The sequence below is a fragment of the Pantherophis guttatus genome, chromosome 5, assembly GCF_059756535.1.
Source record: "Pantherophis guttatus breed Tessera chromosome 5, ASM5975653v1, whole genome shotgun sequence".
Lineage (NCBI taxonomy): Eukaryota > Metazoa > Chordata > Lepidosauria > Squamata > Colubridae > Pantherophis > Pantherophis guttatus.
Window position 1 is genome coordinate 95998441 of NC_142067.1, and position 24831 is coordinate 96023271.

At 42.2% G+C, this 24831-nt stretch overlaps 1 pseudogene; it reads left to right on the forward strand.

Annotated features, from left to right (window-relative positions):
* Nucleotides 1–430: 430 nt before the first annotated feature.
* LOC132710386 (acetylserotonin O-methyltransferase-like) lies at nt 431–23963 on the forward strand (annotated as a pseudogene).
* The last annotated feature ends 868 nt before the right edge of the window (nt 23964–24831 follow it).

Genomic DNA, 24831 nt, shown 5'->3' on the forward strand with positions numbered 1-24831 from the left:
TTAGAAGGCTACTTGAATATATAAACACCAATACTTAATGATAGCAGAGAGAATCCAGGTTTGAGTGTAATGGTTATGGAGATTCTCAATCATCCAGGTCACAGATGCCCCAAAGATACTTTTTCTAAAAGGCAACAGGTCTTTCTTCCCCCCACCACCCCTTTGAAAATGTTTTGTTTTGCTTCTCAGCCAAGAAGCCTCTTCAGTTCTGAACTGTCTTCCAAAGCCACAACAGCTAAGTTTAATCAATAGTCTTTGCTGAGGGATTTTTCAAAACCTTCTATGTGACTCTTTGTTTTCTCTTTAATAATGCTTTCTACCTTTTACTCTGGAACAATATGTTGCTGAAATTTTGCAATTGTTACACCCAGGAATAACAAGCAATTTCACAAAAGAAGTGTCTTCTTGGGTTTGAGAAAAACCAAGAACAATGAGTGCAATAGAGGAAACTGAAAATATTCAAACATTGTTTGGATACCAGCATTCATTTATAACTTTCAAAGTAAGGTGGATAATGTTTTTTTTTTTAATTTGATTTATATGCCGCACTTCTCCGGAGACTCAGGGCGGCTTACAATGCGTTAAGCAATAGCCTTCATACTTTTGTATATTTATACAAAGTCAGCTTATTGCCCCCACAAACTGGGTCCTCATTTAACCTACCTTAGAAAGGATGGAAGGCTGAGTCAACCTTGAGCCTGGTAAAATTCGAACCTGCAGAAATTGCAGGCAGCTGTGTTAATTACAGGGTGCATTAAACCACTGTACTACCAAGGCTCTTTTAGATTGGCACAGGGAAAAGAGACGTGACTCAGCTATAGTCCAATCAGCACTTTATTTCAATAGGAAAGCGAACTGCCTGCTGAGCTGTCGAGCCTCCTTTTATGCGGCTCCAGCAAGCCAGCCGGCCAATGACAGCTATTTAAAGTTCCTGTGGGTGGAATCAGCCAATCCCCCAGTGGATGTCCTTATAAGGATATAACACCCCTCCCCTCCTAGTTCTTAGTCAGTCAATCCATGGCCGACGTAGGTCACATAATCACGCAGGTAGGCGGGGCAGCTAATAGTCCTACCTGACCTGCGAGGTTCAGTTCTTTCATCAAAGCTGCTCCAGACGAGTTGGGCTCCTTCTCTCTCCCGTCCCTGTGGCGGAATATCCCGGGACTCGGCCGTTGAGTGTGCGGGGCCTTGTTGGGCGGTCGGTGAGGTCCCTCTTCCCAGCCAGGATGATGGATGCTTGGTTCCTGGCGTTTGCCTCTGGCTCGGACTGGACAGCTGAATCACGGTAGGACCCTCGGTTCTTTTCCCTTTTCTTTGCCTCTCGTTCTGGGTCTCTCGCCATCGGCAGTGGCAGAACAGCCCCATGGATGTGCTCCCGCTTGTAGCTGTGGTTGTTGCCGGCCGGTTCCGCCTAGGTGGTGCTGGCCTACCTTGTCGGGGTCGGGTAGGCCTTCCCTGATGGGGTGGTGTAGGTCTCCCATGCTGGGGTGGCGGATGCCTACCCTGCCGGGTCGGTGTAGGCTTGCCGGGTTGGGTTGTCGCCGGTCTATCCCGTCGTGGTGGTGGGAGTCCCTTCCACTGGGGAATCGCCGGTCAGCATTGTTGGCGAGATGACTGCCCGTCGCGCTGGGTTGGTGCCGGTCTACCTCGTCTGCTTCACTGGGGTGGACGCGGCCACCATGTTGGTGCCAGCCTACCGTTGGGGTGGGGCAGGCCTACCTCCTTGGGGTGTTGTAGGCCTACCTTGTCGGGGTGTTGCAGGCCTACCTCATCGGGGTATTGGAGGTCTACCCCGTCAGGGTGTTGTAGGCCTACCTCATCGGGGTGGCGCAGGCCTACCTTGTCAGGGTGGTTTTCCTTGACTTCCCTCCACCTTTTCCGGAGCTGGTCTATGTGCCGTCTGCAGGTTCGTCCGTCGTCCAGCTCCACTTCGTACAACCTCCGACTGGTCACTTTTCCGATTTGACCTTTCATCCACTTCGGCGGGCCCTGGAACTTGAGCGGAAAGACCAGGTCTCTGCTTACGAAACTCCGCGGTGGCTATGAGTTGTTCAGTTTGTTTTGTGGATTGTATTGGGGGTGAAGCCGATCTAGCAGTGATCGCAGCCATCTCCCCATCAGGAGTTCTGCCAGGCTTTTCTTGGTGGTCAAGTGTGGAGTAATGTGTTGGGTGAACAGGAACTTGTCAATTTTTTCCTGCCAGTCCCCTGCACCCATTTTGGTGAGCATATCTTTGGTGAGTCTCACCATTTTTTCCGCTTGCCCGTTTCCAGCTGGTCTGTATGGGGCAATGAGGGTGTGCTTGATGCCCTGTTCCGCCAAGAAGGCTTCCATGGTCTTGATGTGAATTGCGGGCCGTTGTCCGACACCAGGACGTCCGGCAGGCCGTGCGTCGTGAACAGCCGGGGTAGTGCCTTGATGGTGGCTTCTGTCGTGGTGGTTGGCATCGCTATTACCTCCAGCCACTTCGAGAATGCATCCACCATGATGAGGAGGAACTTTCCATCCACTGGCCCCGTGAAATCGATATGGATTCTTGACCATGGGCTGCTGGGAGATTCCCACTCCATCGGTTGGGCTTGCGGGGGCGCCGGTCTCGTCGCTTGGCACGGGTCACATCTGGCGATCCAAGCCTCAATATCCTTGTCCAGCATTGGCCACCAGACATAGCTCCGTGCCAGTGCCTTCATCCTGTCTATGCCCGGATGGCCACTGTGCAGGGTCTCCAATGACTTTTTCTGCAGGGTGTGGGGAATCACCACCCTGTCACCTCAGAGGAGGCAGCCTTTCATGGTGGACAGTTCTTGTTGCCTTCACGCGAATGGGCTGAATTCTTCGCCCACTCTCCCCGTAGGCCAGCCCCTCAAGATCTAGGACAGAACTTGCCTGAGGGTTTTGTCCCTCTGGGTGTGATTTGCCACTGTGTGGATGACACTGGGCACAGCTGGTTGTCATCGATGTGGTACAGCCCAAGAGTGGGTGCCGGGTCTACCACTGGTTCTTGTACGGGACATCTGCTGAGGGCATCGGCGTTGCAGATGTTCTTGCCGGGTCTGTGGATTATCTTGTAGGAATACCCGGAGAGGAAGATGGCCCATCGTGTCATCCTGGTGACATGTAGGTGGGAGTTTGCTTGTCTCCAGCAAGGAGTCCCAGCAGCAGCTTGTGATCTGTGACAATTGTGAAAGCTCTTCCATAAAGGTACTCGTGGAATCGCTTAATGCCAGCTACGATGGCTAGGGCTTCTTTGTCCAGCTGGCTATAATTGTGGTCCGCCGAGGACATTGTCTTGGAGAAAAAGGTGATGGGGGCTTCTGCTCCGTTGGGCAGCTAGTGGCTCAGGACAGCCCCGACTCCGTATGGCGAGGCATCGCAGGTTAGAAACAGGGGGAGTGTCTCAGGGTATTGCATGAGGATGCTGTCTGAAGAGAGGAGTCTTTTGATCTTTCGGAAAGCTGACTCTTCTTCCTCTCCCCATTTCCAAGGGACCGCCTTCCCCAAGAGTCGATGGAGTGGTTCAGCAATGGTGGCTTTCTGTTTCAAGAAGACACTGTAAAAATTCAGTAGTCCCAAGAAAGCTTGAAGCTCCGTTTTATTTATGGGGGCTGGAGCTTTGTGGATAGCCTTTATTTTGCTTTTGGTGGGGTGGATGCCTGTGCTATCAATTAGGTAGCCCAGGAACTCAACCTCCTGGACCCTGATGATGCACTTGTCCCTCCTGACTCTTAGACCCTTTGCCTGAAACCGCTGCAGGGCAAGCCTGAGCCATTCCATTAGTTGGGTTTCGGAGTGGCCGGAGACCAAGATGTCATCGAAGTATGGCACCACCCCTAGAATGCCTTGTAGAAGGTGTTCCATCATCGATTGAAAGATGCCCGGGCAGCGCTGACTCCAAATTTGAGACAGTTGCATTTAAATGCGCCCCTGTGAGTGATAATGATCTGTGCCTCCACAGTTTTTTCATCGACTGGCAGTTGCTGGTAAGCCTGGGCCAGGTCCAGTTTTGCGAATATTGTCCTGCTACCAAGTGAATGCAACAGATGTTGCACCACTGGTACGAGGTATGCGCTCTGCTGTAGTGCCCTGTTAATGGTACACTTATAGTCAGCGCAGATGTGCACAGATACATCATGCTTCATTGGGGTCACAATGGGGGGTCTCCCATGCAGCATGATCAATCGGTTCCAGAATGCCCTGGGCGATTAATTTGTCTAGCTGGGCATCAACTTTAGGCCGGAGGGCGAAAGGAACTCTGCGGGGCTTAAGCCTAATCGGAGTGATTGTTGGGTCTAAATTGAAAGATATGGGTTTCCCCTGAAATTTACCTAGGCTCCCGTCGAAGACGTCCTTGAAGTCATCTAGGAGCTGGTCGAGTGCATTCTGCTGGATCTGATTAATGCCGCCAATGGTGAGCTCTAGGGGCTTGAACCACTCCACTCCTAGAAGGGTCAGTCGGGTCTCCTTCACGACAGCAATGGGTAGGTCCCCTGCAAAGTCTTTGAATTGTACTTTGATCATGGTCCTCCCCAAGATTCCTATGGAATGGCCCCCAAAATCCACCAGTCTTGCTTGCAGCGGCTCGAGGTGCCTTTTGGATAGCTGCGGCTTGAGTTTCTTCAGCTGCCCCCAGTCTATGATCGAGTAAGGCGATCCTGAGTCAATTTCCATGGGGCCTGGTGTCCCTTCCACGTGGACAGTAACGTGGAACTTGTCGGATCCCTTGGCAGGGGCGTGCGCTATAGTGGTCTGATGGATCCCTCTGCTCTATGCGTGGCTCTCTCCATCTCGCCGGGGGTATTGGGACTGTTTGGATGACCTCTGGTATTCGCAGTCCGTGGTCCCGGGAGCCTCTAAAACTGGTTCTGCCGCTTTGCATGCCTCAGCGATGTGGCCCTTTCTCCTACAGCGCCTGCAGGTCGAATCCCACCAGCGACATCTGGTGCATGGATGGTCCCCGTTGCAGCTGGCGCAGCATTCCTCCCGGCTGCCATCTTGAGGCTTTTCCCGCCTTTGGGGTCTTGTGACCTTATGGACGGCCATTTCAAATTCAGATTCAGACTCAGTGGTGGTCTCGTCTGAAGATTGTTGGGGATCCCTGTGGATCTTGTGGATCCCCTTGGATCTCCGCATTGTGGCTGCTGCTCTGTCGGACGATTCGGTGGCTGTGGCTTCTTCAATCACGTCTTTTAAGGACACTTTCTTCCGGCTGAGGAGTTTCTTTTGGACTGTGCTGTCCCTCATCCCAAAGACGATTTGGTCCCTCAGCTGGATGTCCACATTCTCGAACTCGCAGCTCGCTGTGATTTTCCGGAGTGCCAATACGAAGTCCTTGACTGATTCACTGTCATGCTGGTTCCGCTGATGGAAGTTGAACCGGTTGGCTAATGGGGTGCTCGATGGGGCGTAATGTTCCTGAAGGACTTCTTGTAGCTCAGACCATGGCATCAGCTCGATGTCTCTCGGTGCCACGAGGTCCATGGCCATTTCCAGGACCCCGGAGCCACAGTGAGCCAGGAAGAGGGCTCTCTTACTGTTGTCGTCCAGGTCGGTGAATCCGCTGCCTGCCAGGAATTGTCTGAATCGGACCATGAAAGACTTCCATTTCTCCTGGTTCGGATCGAACGGAGCCAGCGAGATCTGTGGTCCGGACATGGTTCTGTGACTCAGCTTTGGCGATTCCGCTTCAGTGATTCAGCTCTTTCTGGGTGGTGGTGGCGATCGTGCCCGCTGATCTGCTGTCGGTTCTTTCCTCGTCCTTCATCACCAGTGTTAGATCGGCACAGGGAAAAGAGACGCAACTCAGCTATAATCCGATCAGCACTTTATTTCTATTGCTGAGCACATTGTAAGCCACCCTGAGTCTTCGGAGAAGGGCGGCATATAAATCAAATTAAAAAAAAATATAAAAAAATAGGAAAGCGAACTGCCGGCTGAGCTGCCGAGCCTCCTTTTATACGGCTCCGGCAAGCCCACCAGCCAATGACAGCTATTTAAAGTTCCCGCCAGTGGAATCAGCCAATCCCCCAGCAGATGCCCTTATAAGGACATAACAGGTAATACTTGCAAATATTTAATTTTAACTTTGAAACTACAAAGGACCCTCAACTTTGCAGCTTCTTAATGGTTCTAAAAACAATACCAACATTTATATTGTAATGAAAGAGTCAGCTATTAAGTGGCTGAAAAATTCTTTGTTGTATCTTCTGAGCAGACTTGCTTTATTGGACATTGGTAAGTTACTTCCCTTGTTCAAATATCTTCTTCTTGTATCAATCAGAAATTAAAATGGGTGAGATTGCATCAGACAAAATTTTATTTAACCATACTTTAGAAGTAGATTAACTCATATTCATTGTATTGCAGATCTTGTATGAATATATATATATATATATATATATATATATATATATATATATATATATATATATATATATATATATATATATATATATATATATATATATACACATATATATATATATATATTTGTTTTCTCAGGTTTTCGCGGGTGTTTGTATGTAGGTCTTTGGTTATTCGGGTCTTCTCCCACGTAAAATTGGAAGTGTCTTGGCAACGTTTCGACGAAGTCTCATTCGTCATCTTCAGGCTGGTGTTCTCGGCTTCGTGCTTCCAGGAGCAATGTGAGATCGCAGCTGTCTCTTCCTTTTAACTGCTAGTGGGGGTGTGAGCTGATTGGGTGGGAACTTGGCTGTGTTCTGATTGGGTGGAGGTGTATTCTGATTGGTTAGGGGCTTGGCTGTGCTCTGATTGGCTGGGGGGTTGGTTGTGCTCTGATTGGCTGGGGGTGTGTTCTGTTTGGGTGGGGGCTTGGATGTGCTCAGCTTAGTCTGAGTTGCAGGGGGATTTGAGCTGGTGAGCTGCGTTGTTGTTGTTTGGCTTCGTGTTTGTGGCTCTTCGTGGTGGGTGTCAGTCTGCTTCATGTATGGATTGGAGGGGTTTAAAGTGGCTAATGATGCAGCTGCAGTCTGGCTTCTGGTCCTTGGTCGTGGCTCATTATCAGTGTGGGTTTGAGTCTGCTTTCTGCGTGGATGTGTGGTGGTGACATCCTGTTCTCGTGAGTGTGGGTCTGGTGTCATTCGTCATGTTAGGGACTCGTTTATCAATAAGGGCAGGTTTCCAAATGGCTGGTAGGCAGGAGGTATCGTCTCGTTTGTTCATGCTGTGTGGGCGTTTTTCTATCTCGATGGCTTCTCTGATTATTCTGTTGTTAAAGTGTTCAGTTTTGGCGATAGTTCTGGTCTTTTTACTATAGCAGAAGGCAGCTTCTATTCTTCTTCTGTTGATTTAATGATTTTAAATAAATTTTAAATAAAACACTAGCTAAGGGTTTTCCTAAAGAATTATTGTCTTCTTTGTGAGATAAAAGTTTGGTACCACGATGGATTGCTCCTGTATTATATGTATTGTTTCTCAGCCACTTAGGATCTGACATTCCTTTTGTTGAGCCGCGTACGCCGCTCAACACACGAGCCGCAGATGAAAGCCGAGAATGCAGAAGTGAGGGAAACCCGGGTGGGCAGCAAACAGACCTGATGCAACGAAATGCAGCGAGGGGACATGGGAGGGCTATGGGTCAGCAAAAACTGAAGACAGTTTTTGGTCTTCAGGGTGATCTATCGGATTGGGCCAGGCTGGGATCCAGGCACTGTCAGATGACATTGGGAAGAGCAAGGAACGATGAGCAGACGGCTCATTTGATCCAGACCACAGAACAGCTGAGAAAGCCGACGCCGGGCTCCTAGGCGATTGTAGGGGTGTGGCATTGCTTTGAAAATGGGTGCTGAGAGGCATAAGCTCTCAGCACCAACTTTGAATTTGTAAAGCTCAGCTTGACTTGTAGCCAGCTTGTAGCGAGAATAAACCCACATCTGGCAAACATTCAACGAGTTTCAAGTTATTCGTGAGGGCTCAGCACAAGTGTGGCCAAGCAGTTGAGACCTTTCTTTAGTGGAAATTTCCCTCCCCTGGATATCTCTTAACGGTAGTGGTATAAAAACAATAGTGTGATGCGGTACTTGTTGTTCTGTCCCCCTTTCTACTCCACCAAGGATATTACTCTTTCTGACTTCCCTTCTCAATGGCTAAACCTCTCACCAAACGTGGCCCCTGTAGCCCTCAAAACTGAAAGGTTCCTTCTAGAAAGTGGAGCCCAGGATGAATAAATCTGGTCGCCTCAAATTGTGGAAAGCATTCAATGTGTCTATCTGTTTGTATGTGTGTGTAAATTTTGCCTGAAACTCTACAAATAAGTTGAACCAAGTGCAGAACTTAAGAAGAGGGGAATATTAGTTGTTTTATGGGTGTTATTACAACCACATTCAACACAGAGTAAATTGTTATCTACATATGCCCTTTCCCCTCTTGCTCCCACAGCTGGTGGGGATGGAAACTGAAAGGAATGCCATGAATTTTGACCCTAGCCTCTTGCTTCTTCCTAGGTCATTTCAACTGCCTGTGAGCTGGGTGTCTTTGATCTCCTGAGAGAATCGAGGGAACAACTGTCTTCAGGGCCGGATTTTCCTATAGGCTAACTAGGCTTCAGCCTAGGGCCTCAAGATCAAGAGGGGCCTACATTCAAATTGTTAGCAAAATTAAAATTACACTTTCACTATAGGTGAAAGGGCCTCATAAGTGGAATAGCCTAGGGCCTCTTTTCATCTAAATCCGGCCCTGACTGTCTTCCACAACTGTTGCTGAATGTTTGAGCACCAGCCCCATCGGGATGCAGAGACTGCTGGAGGCCTGTGTGGGGTTAAAGCTCCTGACACTGGAGTGGAAGGATGGCAAAGGTAATCCTGTAAGAAGCAGGAAGCAACTGGAATGGTTAACCATTATTATCTATTATCTTTATTATAAAGTTAAAGTAACAGAAAACACTTTCCATCTCCCTTTTCAGAAATCAAGTAAGGGTCCCTTCTGAAGCCCTTTCTTTACCCCCTCCCTCTTTTGGACTCAGACTTCTCAGACCTTTGCCTAGGTGGGGCTCTTCCTCCTGTCTCCCAAGATTATTTTCATTGTCCATGACACACTGCAGCAAAGTGATATAGAATAGAATTATTTATTGGCCAAGTGTGATTGGACATACAAGGAATTTTTCTCTGGTGCATAAGCTTTCAGTGTACATATAAACAGCAAAGTGATAGGTCATAAATCATAAACTATGATCATAGTTATAATAATTAATCATAAAATACAAGTGATAAATCATAAGATACCTATATGAAAAGATGGTAGGAAAGATGAAAAGATGAGAAATGAGAAGACGAGAAGGATAATAGCAATGCAGCCTACTACATGGGTAAATATCTTTAGTCCTAAGACAGTGCTGTGGGAATTAGGTGTTCAGCAGAGTGATAACATGGAGGGAAAAAAACTATCTTTGTGTCTAGTTGCTTTGGCATGCAATACCCTATAGCGGCATCCTGAGGGGACAAGTTGAAACGGTTTATGTCCAGGATGAGAGAGGTCTGTAGATATTTTCTCAGCCACCTTTCTGATTCATGAAGTCTATAGATCCTCAATGGAAGGCAGGCTGGTTGCAATTATTTCTTATGTAGTTCTAACTATCCATTGAAGTCTGTACCTGTCCTGTTTGGTTGCTGTGACAAACCAGACAGTTATTGAGGTACAAATGACAGACTCAATAATGTATCTGCTGTATCAGCAGATCCTTGGGCAATTTGAGCTTTCTGAATTGACACAGGCAGATCATTCTTCATTGTGTGTTTTTAATGATTGTTCTAATGTTAGATGTTCTAATGTTCAAGTCCTGGGAGAGAATAAAACTCAGAAACCTGAAGATTTCTATTATTGATACTGAATTTAGAATAAAATTTTATTACGGTCATCAACCAGCAATAGACATACAATAAATTAAAAATAATACTAACATTAATCGTAAATAATAACATCTCTGTTATGAAAATACCTGATCTTAAACCTAATTTACATGCATGTAGAGCCAATAAGTATGTGAGTAACTATTGATACTGTGTTATCTAATATTAAATACTAAATAATCACCAGAGTTTCTTGCCCGTCACCTCTTCCTTCAACCAGCAGAAGTTGCACAGACTTTCAGCTTCTGTCAGCCAACTGTAGATCAATTTTTGGAGGCAATGTATGTGTTGGGGGTGCTTTCTTAAACATGAGAGAAGAACAGCCTGTCCTGGTTCACTAGACAATCCTTTTGGCCAGGATTGACAGATGCCAAAACCAAAAAGTTTAGTCAGGATTCAATTGTCCAGCTGCAACTGCATCCCATTGCCATTGTGGGGTGGTGGAGGGTATCGGGTTCCTCCCTGGAGGGAAATTTCTAAAGTATTCCATAAGAACAGTGCAAACTCAGGTGTATTCACAGAGCTTGTTGCTGAGCACCAATACACTCTATTGTGATGGGATGCCAAGGATGCCGACATATCTTTGTGCCACCTCAGTGACTGTAGGAACACAGCTATGAAGAAGAGCTCAGAAACAGCTCACAGAGCTTTGGATATAGCTCTGCAATCATGCAAAAAATCATGCAATATAATAATTAGATCAGTTATAGACAGGGGTTGTTCCTCTGTCCTGGTCCTATTAGACCTCTCAGCAGCTTTTGATACCATCGATCATGGTATCATGCTGCACTGGTTGGAAAAGTTGGTGGTGGGGGGAACTGTGTTGCAGTGGTTCTTCTCTTTTCTCTCCGACCAGTTGCAGTCTGTGTTGGCAGGGGGGCAGAGGTCAACCCCGAGACGCCTTATATGTTGGGTGCCACAAGGGTCGGCCCTGTCACCGCTTCTGTTCAACATTTATGTGAAGCCACTGGGTGAGATCATCCATGGTTTGGGGGTGAAGTACCATCAGTACGCTGATGATACTCAGCTGTACATCTCCACCCTGGACCACCCCAATGATGCCCTTGATGTGATGTTCCGGTGCCTAGAGGCTGTGCGGATCTGAATGGGGAGGAACAAGCTCAGACTCAACCCTTCCAAGACCGAGTGGCTGTGGTTTCTGGCATCCCGATATAGTAAGCTGACTCCATCGCTGACTATTGGGGGTGAGATCTTGTCCCCGTCAGAGAGGGTTCGCAACTTGGGTGTTCTCCTGGATGCATGGCTGTCCTTGGAAGATCATATGATGGCCGTGGCCAGGGGAGCTTTTTCTCAGGTTCGCCTGATACATCAGTTGCATCCCTTTCTGGATCGGGATGCCCTGTGCACGGTCATTCATGCCCTCGTCACGTCTCACCTGGACTACTGTAACACTCTCTACATGGGGCTCCCCTTGAAGAGCGCTCGGAGGCTCCAACTGGTCCAGAATGCGGCTGCACGGGTAGTTATGCAGGCGACTCAGCGCACCCATGTAACACCCCTCCTGCACGAGCTGCACTGGCTCCCGGTGGTCTTCCGAGTGGGATTTATTTATTTATTTATTATTTATTATTCGAATTTCTATACCGCCCTTCTCCTTTCGGACTCAGGGCGGTGAACAGCCAAAATAAAAACATTTATACATAAATACGATTAAAAATAGATTTAAAATAATTAAATTTGGCCCATAGTTTAAAATTTATCAATTTAAAATCCATATCAAAATTTAAAACCAACCATAAAATCATAAAATCAAGAGAGACCGGCTAACTGAAAGAGATGAGTTTTTAGGGCCCGACGAAAGGTCCGGAGGTCGGAGATCACTCGTATTTCTGGGGGTAGATTGTTCCAAAGGGTAGGTGCCACCACAGAGAAGGCTCTCCTCCTGGGGGTTGCCAGCCAGCATTGTCTAGCCGACGGCACCCTGAGGAGGCCCTCTCTGTGGGAGCGAACTGGCCGGTGGGAGGCTATTGGTGGCAGAAGGCGGTCCTGTAAGTACCCTGGCCCTAAGCCATGGAGCGCTTTAAAGGTGATCACCAACACCTTGAAGCGCACCCGGAAGTCCACCGGAAGCCAATGCAGCTCGATTCAAGGTGTTGGTCATCACCTTTAAAGCGCTCCATGGCTTAGGACCAGGGTATATACGAGACCTCCTGCTGCCAACAACAGCCTCCCACCGGCCAATACGCTCCCACAGAGAGGGGCTCCTCAGGGTGCCGTTGACCAGACAATGCCGACTGGCGACACCCAGGGGGAGAACCTTCTCTGTGGGGGCACCAGCCCTCTGGAATGAGCTGCCCCTTGAGATTCGTCTCATCCCCGACCTGCGTACCTTTCGCCGCGCTTTGAAGACCCTTTTGTTCCAACAAGCTGGCCTGGCCTAATACAAATTTTAGAATGGGTGTAGGTGTGTTTTAATCTATGGGCCAAATTTTTATATATTCAATTTTAAGTTGTTTTAAATTTTGTATATTTATATGTGTTTATATATGGTTCTACACCGCCCTGAATCTTTCGGGAGAAGGGCGGTATAGAAATCTAATAAATCAAATCAAATCAAATATAAATACACATTTGTCAAGAAAAACATTGTAATTTACAAATGCATTGACTGTATTTTATTGGGTAACAGGTGATTTTGAAAAATATTGATTTAACAATGCAATAGATATATAGAAAGTCATGTTTTGGAATTTCTTGTTTGCTTCAGGGACTCATCAGAAATAATTTTCCCCTAAAAATCAGGACTGTTTGCACTTGAACAGAATGTTGTTGTTATTCCTTGCAGTTTTCTTGGCAAGAATTTTTAGAAGTGGTTTGTTATTTGTTTGGCCTTATTCCTAGGGTGAGACACAGTGACTGGCCCAAGGAAACCCAGCTGGCTAAGATAGGAGTAGAACTCACATTCTCTTGGTTTCTAGCCTGATGCTTTAGCAACTATATCAATCTGGTTTTAATTATGATGCACTTGAGAGAAATACAGCATAATTTTCTTTTAGTTTAAAAAATCTCATGTATGAGGGAATTGAAAGATACTAATTTTATTTTGCTTTTTTTTTTTTTAGATCTTTATGGAAACACAGACTTTGCCAATCTTTAGCTTGGCAAATCGAGCCCAAAATCTCAGTTTAATTCTATCAAATTCATCTCTGAAGTCTTCTATCCATCAATGCAATATTTGCCACATGCAGTGAGGTAAAGAAGCCCAGCTAGGACTTGTAAAGTAAAGACAAGACATTAAAGGGCATCTTAATAGCAAGCTTCTAGTTCAGGAGTGTCAAACTCAATTTCATTGAGGGCCACATCAAGATTGTGTTCGACCTTGGGGGGGGCAGAATGGGCATGGCCAGTTCAACATCACTTGTGCCAGGGGCGCCTGTGGTGGCCCGAGCACTCTGCCAGAGAAAACGGGCTCCTGAGCTCCGTTTTTGGCTGCAACAGCCTCCTGCAACCCTCTGTCAATGAAAACGGAGCTAGGGAAGGCCACATGCAGCCCTCCTGAGTTCCGTTTTCACTGGCAGAGGCACTGTGGGACAGTCCTTCATTGTTTCCAGGACGGCCCTGAGGGCCAGATCTAAGCACCCTGCGGGCTGGATTCGGCCCCCGGGCCTTGAGTTTGATACACCTGTTCTAGTCTCCCCCCCCAAAATGCATGTATTTCTCACTCTGGATGTTGATGATGTCATTGTCTGTCAGAGTTTGTTGCAGCACACAATCAGACACAATTAAATGAATTTCAGCAGGATTCAAATTATATAAGAAACTTCTTTATATACAATACCATACAGGAGAATTCAGCATACAATATCAGGAACACAGAAGCCATGTTCATAGAAACAATTCATTACAGAGTATAGCAATACAGAGGCTAATATATTGTACAAGGCATCCAATAGAGGCCAAACCAACTCTTACATACAGTTCAGCAAGTCTAAGCCACTCCCAGACTCCAAACTGTCTCTTATGGGCCCATACGAACTAATACTGTTTCAACTTCCAAACAGTTCCCATTGGTTGAGTTGTTACCAGGTCTATTCCAGCTATGAATATTCATACTCTGACATTGTCACATTTATTTGCTTGAATATATTGCTGTTGAAGCATCATCACTGAATATTCTTTTAAGATTTCTATTATTTGTTTTCAGATGAAATGATTTCTTCTTATTCCTCTTTTAGGAGAGTAAAGCAGTAGCACCAATACAGATTATTTTAGGGTCTCTTTTCAAAACATGAGATTTACACCACTGGTGTCAGTCTTATATAAGGCACATATAGTACAACTGTCTCATAGCTTTAACCAAATCTCAATTAATTGATGATAATTATTAAATTTGTATTAAATGTTTTTCTTAGGTAAAACAAAGTCCAATTGCCTTTTGAAAATGACGTTTTGATTCACTAACACATGTTAATTTACACCTTTATATACCAGCAATGGCAGAATCAGTTCACCTTGGCTGATTGCCTAAAAGTGAGAGGAGTACATTAGTAACAGCCATTGTGTGACTCAATAGTCTCCCTCCATTTTAACTAACTCCACCAATAAAAATCAGAGAGCAGTTGCAATAACTTTGTAATTTGTTCAGAGAAACAGGAATAGAAAATAAACAAAAACCTGAACCCAAACAACAGTAACAATGATTATATAACAAAAGAAAACTTATAGCTATCCTCTGGAATCATTTCATAAGATAAAGAAAACAATTAAGTTTATTACTTTTTAGTATTTTTTTGTAAACAGGAATGCTTATAGTGCAGTTATAACAGATTTGTTAGCGAATGTAATCATATGTAGCTGTTTTTTCAAAGATATAAGATAAAAATATTGAACTATTTTAATAATCTGTTTTTATTAATTAAAAAAAAAACTATTTGGTGATTACCCAGATTGTTTATTGTGTAGGCTAGACAAAGTCAATGACATTTATATTTATGATTTATGTCAAAAGTATAAAACTTTACCTTTCTAGTACATAAAAATTATTATTTAAATATGTATATGCTTGGCAGACCAGCAGGGAGAAGAGAGAGGGAATGGTTCCATGTAAGTGGCAGATACATGTGTGAGTACACGCAACTCCATTTGAACAACTGCAAGTACTTATCCACCACTCACGTGACCCAGTTCCAAACTAGGGATAGAGGATTCCTGCCCTAGATCATTACTGGCATATTTCAGTTAAAGTAAATGTCAGATGTAAATGCCTTATTCTATAATGTGTAAATAGTATATGAATGGGATATCAGGGGTTAACTTATCCTTCTATTCTTAATGTATTCATATTTCACCACTCCCTCATATAGCTCCACCCACTGTATATATAAGGAGCCACCCTCACCCTTTTCCGAGCTTCTATCTGTGAATATTCAGTGAATATAGAATGCCTATTGTAAATAAAAGGAAGTATATTTAATCCTTTAACTCTTACTATTATTATTGAGTCTGATCCTAAAAATATTGCAACAAACTGGTAGCAGAGGATGGTTAATTGACTCAATAAAAAACTTAAAAATGTCTAAGAAAGATAGGCCCAACACCAGGGCCTACAGCAAAGAAATAGAAACAGAACAAAAAATAATCAACGAATCCACAAACGCAATTTCGAGAGAATCCGAAGAATACATCACTGAAGACGAAGAAATAAGAGATGAAAATGATGACCAGGAAGAAATCGAAATAGAGAATAACGAACTCAGGTCAGAAATATTAAAACTATTAAAAAGCCAGAAGAATGATGAAAGCCTCATCGCGAACCTCCAAGAAATGCTAAAGAACAGCGGAGCAGCGAGAGAGAAAAACATCACTAATGAGAAATTTAAAGACACAAAAATAGTGAGTAATACGACTGCAGAGAAAGTCATTACGAAGAAGAAAAAATGTGCTCCGGCGCGAAATTTTGAATGGCAGCCATCTTGGTTTCAACAGACCTCCGAGATGAGCGAAGCAGAGCCAATCAAAATGCTCAGTTCAAAATTTCTGGCGCGAAAAACGTTATCAGACAACGAAAATGAAAAAGAGGATTCAAACTCATCGGAAGAGTCAGAAACAGAAAGTGAAGATGACCCAACAAGATCCCAAGTAAAGTCAGCAATGAAAACGCTTTTTGCTGCATTTGGGCCAAAACTAAAAATTACCAAAGAGCCACCGAAGAAGCGAGCGAGCAAGCCGACACCTCAAGACCTGCCCGCTCCCATCCTGACGTCGAGAGCGACGACGCCCGAGCCCAGAGAGCCTTGTCGATTCCGTCCTACACCACAGACTGAAGCAAATGCCTACGCCCCCAAAAGAAAAAGAAGAGCAGCCGCCGTCGTCAGAACTCCCAAGGCCGAACCAGAGACCGACTCGTCTGAAGAGGAGCGGAGCGGACGAGCCGCAATGGAGAGAACCTTCCACGACGACGCCGAAGAAGAAATGAACAACGCGCATGCGCGAAACTATGCAGACGGTCCGGGAAGACATGAACTGGCGAGAGAACCGCGCAGACTCGTTGCGAGCATCCCCATGCCGTTTTGTAATTTTCTACACTTGCGAGACCACGGACTACCTCAGGTTGTAAGTAATGGACAAAATAATGTGGGAAACTTACCCAGCGACTTCCCAAAACTAAGGGTTGATGGCATTAATTTGCAAGAATGGTATCAACAGCTCCAGGTTATATTTATGAAAGAAAATTTACTATTCTTTATCACTAGTCCCCCAAAAAGACCTTGGACTTTAAAAATAGATTGTTTACACCATAGGGCATTTTTCTTAATAATATCTAGTGTGTCTCCTGCAATGTATCATAGCATCAAACCGAACCTAACTGTTTCAGAAATTATTCAATGCATGTTTAATTTATTTCACAGCGACAGTGTAGCCACCACCACAAGAATGTCTAAGGATTTCTTTTCATCTAGGGTGAAACCAGGGGTTTCTATAAGTGAGCATTTGATATCTTTAAACAAAATAAGAGCTGAACTGCATTTGAGGGGGGAGGTGATTTCAGACCAAACAATGAAAAGTGTTATTATCAATTCACTTGATTCATCATGGGATAGTTTTATGTCACATTTAGACACCATCAATCTAGGATATTTATCCATAGAAAGTCTATCCAACAAATTGATAGCAGAAGACAATTCAAGAAAAAATCGTACTAGCAATCACACAGAGCACAAACCTTTTAGGAAAGTAGCTTTCCAAGACAAATATAATGAAACACTTAAATGTCACAATTGTGGATCCAGGGAACACAATAGAAGAGATTGTCCCAAAATTTCAAAGGAAAGACATAGGTCAGAATATAGGAACAAATACAATTATAGACAGTCTTCCATAGATAAACATAGATATAGAAGCCCACCAAATTACAGAGAAAATAGAGGGGGCAGAGAAAATTCAAAGGATAGAAAATCTGGTTCACTGAATGGACTAAATAAACAAGACAACACTAAAATACAACAAAATGAGAACAACAATTGGCTTATTGATTCTGGAGCAACTAATCACACCACTAATAACAAAAATATATTGTCTTCATTTACAGAAGATAAATTTGTAATAAAGGTAGCTAACCAAGAAAAGGTTCAAGTATTAGGCAGAGGGAACGTAACCTTGCCTGGTCTAGGAAAAATAGAGGGGGTATTATTAATACCTGAAATACCTCATAACATACTAAGTGCCATAAAACTAAGTAGAGACTCTGACATTAATATAGTTTTCTCAAAGGGAAAAGCGACTTTAGAGAAGAATAAAATAAATGTAGGCACTGTGATGATTAAAGGAGGCCTACCTTATCTGATAACAAAGGAAGAATGGTTACATAACATTGATTCAAATATAGAAGATTGTATTGAAGCAGATGATGAAAATATTAGCAACAGTGACAATGATGAATGTAAAATATCTCATGATCATGCAGATGCACACAAAGAAAAAAAACCAAAAATAGGTAAGCCAATTCATGATGAGTGTGCTCACATCTTACATAGGAAGTTAGGACATGCCAGTTTTCCTGTAGTGCAAAAAATGATTGAACACGCAGAAGGTGTCAAAATAAAAAATTGTGAAAATTATTTGGAATGCTCAGTATGTAAATCTACAAAACTAAAAACTAGTCCCAGGCCAAGAAAATCTACTAGAACAACTAACAAAATTTTTGACTTAGTACACATGGACCTAGTTGGCCCATTAACTCCATCAATCACTTATAGAAAACGTTACTTCCTGACAATAGTAGACGATTATAGCCGCTATGGGTTTGTTTACACATTAAAACACAAAGATGAAACCTTTCAAAAATTTAAGGAATTTTACAAACGCATAGAAACACAACACAATATCAGAATAAAACAAATTATGACAGATAGGGGATGTGAATTCATGTCCAAAGAATTCTCCCAATGGTTAAAGGATAGAGGAATGCTACACTACACGTCCAGTCCATTTTCTGCATTCCAGAACGGGATTGCAGAGAGGAAAAATTCCACTTTACAAACCATGATTAGATGCACATTGGAGGATGCTGGCTTAAGCAAACAATTTTGGTCAGAAGCCTTACATTATTCAAATTACACACAAAATAGAACCTGGTCCAGTATTGTAAATAAGACACCATATGAAGTAATGTATAATAGGAAACCAAAATTAGCACACATGCACATATTTGGAGTCACTGCAGACGTACACATACCTAAACAGTTGAGAAGGAAGGGAGAAAACGTATCCAGAAGACTCAGATTTATGGGATATGAAACTGGTACCAAAGGGTACAGATTCATTGATAATAATAACAAATTTATAGTTTCCAGAACAGCTGTGTTCCATGAACAGGCCAACTGGTCTAAATTACATCTTAATGAAATATTTCCAAATAAATGCAAAGATACAAAATCTCATGAGGAAGGGACCATAGAAAAACAAAATATCAACAAATATAAAAGCAAAACCAAAACTTGGACAAATAGCCAACACAAAATAAAGACAGACACACTAACAAAAAAGGAAGCAAGATATTTGCATGATAACAATAGCAAACCTGAGAGAGCCATTAGGAACAACAGAAATCAAACACCAAATAAATACAGAGATTACATAATGCATATGGATGGTGAACCGATAACACCTAATACATATGAGGATGTGTTAAAACTTCCTCATGAAGAAAAAGAAAAATGGGAACTTGCTATGAAGAAAGAGATGGAAAGTTTACAAGGATTAAATGTATTCACACCTGCAATTGCACCTAAAGATAAAACAATTATTGGTACCAGGTGGATATATAAAATTAAGAACTTAGAAGGAGGCAATACTCTATACAAAGCTAGATTAGTTGCACAAGGTTATGCACAGAAATATCCGGAGGACTATACTGAAACGTATTCCCCCACAGTAAGAACTGAGAGTGTTAAAACAGCTCTAGTGGTAGCATCAGCACTCAACCTTGATGTATTTCAATATGACATACAGACTGCGTATCTACACGCGAAACTAGATAAGGAAATATATGTAAGAGCACCTCACAGTCAGTACACCAACAAAAATGAAATTTGGCTGTTAAACAAAAGTTTATACGGATTAAAACAATCAGGTAAAAGATGGTATGATTGTTTAGTAAAAGTACTTAAGACCATGGATTTCAATGCTACCACTGCTGATAACTGTTTCTTTGTCAAAAAGGGTGATGATTACACTGAATTTGTGTTGATTTATGTAGATGACATTTTGTATATAGGAAAACACAAAGAGAGAAGAGAAACTTTTGTAAATAAGTTAAATGAACATTTCTCATTGAAATCTCTAGGCAAAGTGAACAAATATCTTGGTGTCCAAATTAATAAGACTAGAAAGGGATTCAAACTTACTCAGAGAGATAAGATTATAGAACTTTTAAATAAATGCAATTTAAACAATGCCAAACCTTGTGATACTCCTATGCAAACTGATTTTCTTAGAAATACTGATGAATCTTCTCCTGAATTCAAAGATAACACATTTTATAGATCAATCATAGGTTCACTTCTTTATATATCTAATTGGACTAGACCAGATATCGCCTTACCACTCAATTTATTATCCAGACATGTCAGCAAACCAACAATGTATCACTGGGAAGCTGTTAAAAGGATTTTAAGATATCTGAAATGTACACTAGATTTTTGCTTAGTATTAGAACCTAGTGATAATAAAGAACCAAAGCTTGCATGTTACGCAGATGCGGACTGGGCTGGCGACACATCATGCAGAAAAAGTACATCTGGTTATATTTTTCTCTTGAATGACTGTCCAGTTTACTGGTATACTGGTAAACAAGAATTAGTAGCCACTTCAACGACAGAAGCGGAATATGTTTGTTTATCCAAAGCTGCAAATAACCTTGTATGGTTTAATGATTTAATTTCAGATGTTTGGAAAAAACCTGCTTTGCCTTTTGTTATGCATGAAGACAATAAAGCAGCCATTGAAATATCTAGATCCGACGCCATTGGACAAAGGTCCAGGCATATAGATATAAAATTTAAACATGTGAGACAATTATCTCAGGATGGATTTATTAAAGCAGTGCATTGTGATACTTCAGAACAATTAGCTGACATATTGACAAAGCCTTTACCTTCTAAACAGCACAAATATTTAACTTCTAAATTGTATGTATTGTATTGTCCTGAATCTGAATGTAATTGGTGTTGCATAACGAATCGGCATTTAGAGGGGGATTTGTCAGATGTAAATGCCTTATTCTATAATGTGTAAATAGTATATGAATGGGATATCAGGGGTTAACTTATCCTTCTATTCTTAATGTATTCATATTTCACCACTCCCTCATATAGCTCCACCCACTGTATATATAAGGAGCCATCCTCACCCTTTTCCCAGCTTCTATCTGTGAATATTCAGTGAATATAGAATGCCTATTGTAAATAAAAGGAAGTATATTTAATCCTTTAACTCTTACTATTATTATTGAGTCTGATCCTAAAAATATTGCAACAGTAAAATTAAAAGCAGGAACTGGGAAATCAAAACCCAAAGAATAATTTCTAAGCCATAAAGAGTAAAAGAGCAGAAATCAGGCTGAACAGAAAACTTCTTTGTGGTGTTAAAGAGTTTTAAAATGTTAAAATATTAACATATTCCTTAATAATATCACTTCAGTCTTCGTCCTCCATCTTGTTTGCCAGCTACTAGACTAGCGGCAACAGCTCAAACAAACTCTGCAATGAGGTCAATTGAAGCTTGATTTAGGAACAGCTCTATTGTATTTGAGTTACTCAGGTCCAGTATAAACCTTAAGACAAAAAACATTGGGGGGATTTTTTTTTTGTAACAAATTCATCAACAGTGAAATCATAATCATGTTTCTGTTACCCGGAATATTCCTTTAACCCGGTGCAGTGGTAAAAAATAAATAAAAGAAAATAGGTAATTTCATGTCAATGGCAATAGTGTAGAAGTGGGTCAGTGGTGGGTTTCAAAATTTTTACTACCGGTTCTGTGGGTGTGGCTTAATGGATGTGTCATAACTTGGTGGGCGTGGCTTGGTGGGCGTAGCAGGGGAAAGATACTGTAAAATCTCCATTCCCTCCCTAATTCAGGGGAAGGTTACTGCAAAATCCCCATTTCCTCCCTATCAGCTAGGATTCAGGAGGCAGAGAATAGATCGGGGCAGGGCCAGACAGAATTTTTACTACCGTTCTCTGAACTACTCAAAATTTCCGCTACCGGTTCTCCAGAATTGGTCAGAATCTGCTGAAACCCACCTCTGAAGTGGGTATACTTCTATATCGGATGGATACTGCCTTCATCTGGAGACTTTTTTTTTAACCAAGTTGTTTGCAGAAGAAAGTCCCAGAATTATTATCCTTGTTTCTTTATAGTTTTCTTTTTTTTAATTGTCTTTTAGGGAAGGAAAAAACCAGATTTTATCAATGCTTGGAAACACCTCAAGCAATTTTTTTGAGGTGATTAACAGGTAAAACTAACATCCTTCATTGTAATTGTGGTGAGTACACATTAAATATAATAATTATGTGGGGGTTCCAAGTAACACCCCAATGAAAAAACACTCTGAGGCTTGAAGTTCCTCAAAGTTCCATTTTATTAGAGGCCTAAAGATCCAATGAAAAAGATTGTCTGACAAATTACTTCTCAGGGAACTAATAGATATATAGAAACTAATATTTATGCTGTCAGTGTTTTCTCTTGATTCATTTTTACCACCATATTCAACCTCTCTTTCATGCTACTGGAACATTGGTATGACACATCTAATTGATCAGGCATTCCCTTTTAATGTACAAAACACAGGCCTGCAATTACAGAGATTATACAAGGCTGATATGTTTCGAGAACATTATAATATTGTCCATTGAAATTGCAGGATTATTTTCATATATCACATCCAGATTTTCCCAAATCCTGGCTTGAATCATTGAATGATATTGCAAATACAATTTCCCATGATTCAAATATGAACATATATATAAAAACGTGAGCAGCAACAGCAGAATTCATATTCTATTAAAGTTATTTTCTAGTGTTTATTTGAATTCTAGATTAAAGGAAGAGTTACAAACCTTCTGAAATTTTATGAATGAAATTTGACCTTGGCTAGGAAGAGAAGTGCTTGATCTATAAAGTTGTGTTTAGAGATCTTAATTTGCTAGTGTTAATTCAAATTCTAGCTCAAAGGAAAGGATGCAAGAGTTTTCCTATTACCTGAAGGCTCTTTGGCCTGTGGTAGGAAGAGAAGTGCTTTTTGCCTTTGACCTGTCCCAGTTCCCACTCATTTGCGATCTGGGTGGTAAGTACCACAAGTGTTTTGCCATCTTCTTCACGTGTTGGACAAAGGGGCTGGATGGGTTCTTAGCTTCTCTTACAAATCCATTCAACTGCAATTGGCAAAGGAAAAGTCCTTATATCAAAGCCACTGTGGGATGTCAATAACCAAACTTTGACAAATGCCTCTGTCTTAAACTGGATTAACTGATCATTTTGACCTGATATTAAAATCAGCGGAGAAATTGGCACAACTGTTAGAAAAGGGAAGACAATTTTGAAAATAAAACAGTCATCTCCTGTCTTTTTTCATTGTTAGTAGGAGATCTGAAAAAACAAGTCATCAGAAAACAGTAGGCTGAGGAAAAAGAGATCCTAAAACTGGATTTGCCTGGGAAGCCTTTTAGGGATGCAAGAAACTGTTCTCTTTCTCCAACAGTACTGTAATTGTTTTCCATTATATGAAGAGCATAGCAAATTTGAAAGGACTTATTGGATTCCAATTAATCTGAGGTGCAGCTGTAGAAAAACAATAGGCTGAAGCTTTGGGAGGAAAGCTGGACAATGTTTTGTTTTGCAGTTATTTAATTAGGTTTTTGTTCTTCTTTAAGGAAACACTGGTGGCTTAGTTAAGGAATTGATTTCGCTCTATCCAAAATGCACTGTGACCATTTTTGATCTCCCCGAAGTAGTGGAAGCATCCGAGAGACACTGTTTCCTTCAGAAGAGTCCCTTCAGAAGAGTCACTTTCCATGCAGGTAAAGATGTGCTGCAACCTTCCACGTGGGTTGAATTCATGTCTTGCTAAGCACAAGAAGCTCTACCAGGTGGAAGGGCAGACTGGATTAGGAAGCTCTGATTTTGAATGCGAGAATTGGATGATATGGTGCTTAATGAGATTTTACTTTTTTTTTGTAGGTGATTTTTTTAAAGATCCCATTCCTGAAGCAGACCTGTACATTTTGACCAGGACTTTGTGTGACTGGACAGATGATAGATGTTTGCAGCTGTTAAGCAAAGTGTACAAGGTCTGCAAACCTGGTAGGTATTCTTTAATCAGTGAAAGACAAAGTTCAGATTTACCAGCCCAGTGGCTGGCAAATTTTTTTCTTAATTAATCTATTTTCAAGCAAACATATATAAAATAAAATTGTACAATTCACTACATAGAAGGAAAAGAGAAAAACATTCAAAAGACCAAAAAATCTTTAATTACAAATATATTCCAAGTTCACTTAAAAGAAATTCACTTTAAGATGTAACCTTTGGTCTTTGATTTTTTTGTTGTTTTTAATGCTTTTCATTTTTCCTTCAGTGTAGTGAATTGTACAGTTTTATTTTACACATGTTTGCTTGAAAATAGATTAATTAAAAAACTTGGGTAACTAAGCTTTCAATGTTCACCAAGCTTGTCCACTCATTTTTTTCAAAGATGTGATATTGTGACATATTCTGATTGACATAATGTATAATTTTCTCAAAAATGATTATACATCTCTAATATACAGTCCTTTATACCTGGAGTTCCTATTCCCTAGAATAGGGTTGGCTCCGCAGCGCCATTGACGGTCTTTTTAGACCGCCGCCCCCGCGATCCCGTTGAGCCATTCTGACAGCGTTAATCAGCTGTCAAATGGCTTGAAAATCTCCCCTTCGGGAAAAGAAGGGGAGGAGAGCAGGTGGGTGAGGGTAGAGCTCCCCGAAAACCCCTGGATTAATTCCAGGGGTTAGGAGAGCGAGAGCTCCCCGTTCAGCCCACTGAAGCTCCGGATCCGGGGGGACTCTGTTTTTTTTACAGAGCTAGGCGTTGCGTCCAATTTCTGCTGTCAAACAGAAGATTAAATAATTTCAAAAAAGCAGGCGGAACAGAAGCAGGAGGACAAGCTTTTTGCAAGTATAATACTTAACTCCGGGGATACAATGTTTCTAATTGGATTTTCTGAGCAGGAAGTAAAGATGGCGTTTCTTTGTTGCGATTTTAAAAGTGAAAGTTAGAAAGGAAAGTCTTCGCTAATAGACTCGTGCTCAGAGACTGGCTTTAAGTTGCTGGAATAGATTTTGAAGAGCTGTTTGGGAAAAGATTATTTCGTTTGGTGATCTATAAAGAAATTGCTGAAAGCTGCTCAAAAGGATGGCTCTGACTTTATGATTTTATGGTTGTGGGAAGAAAGAAAATCTTTTTAAAATA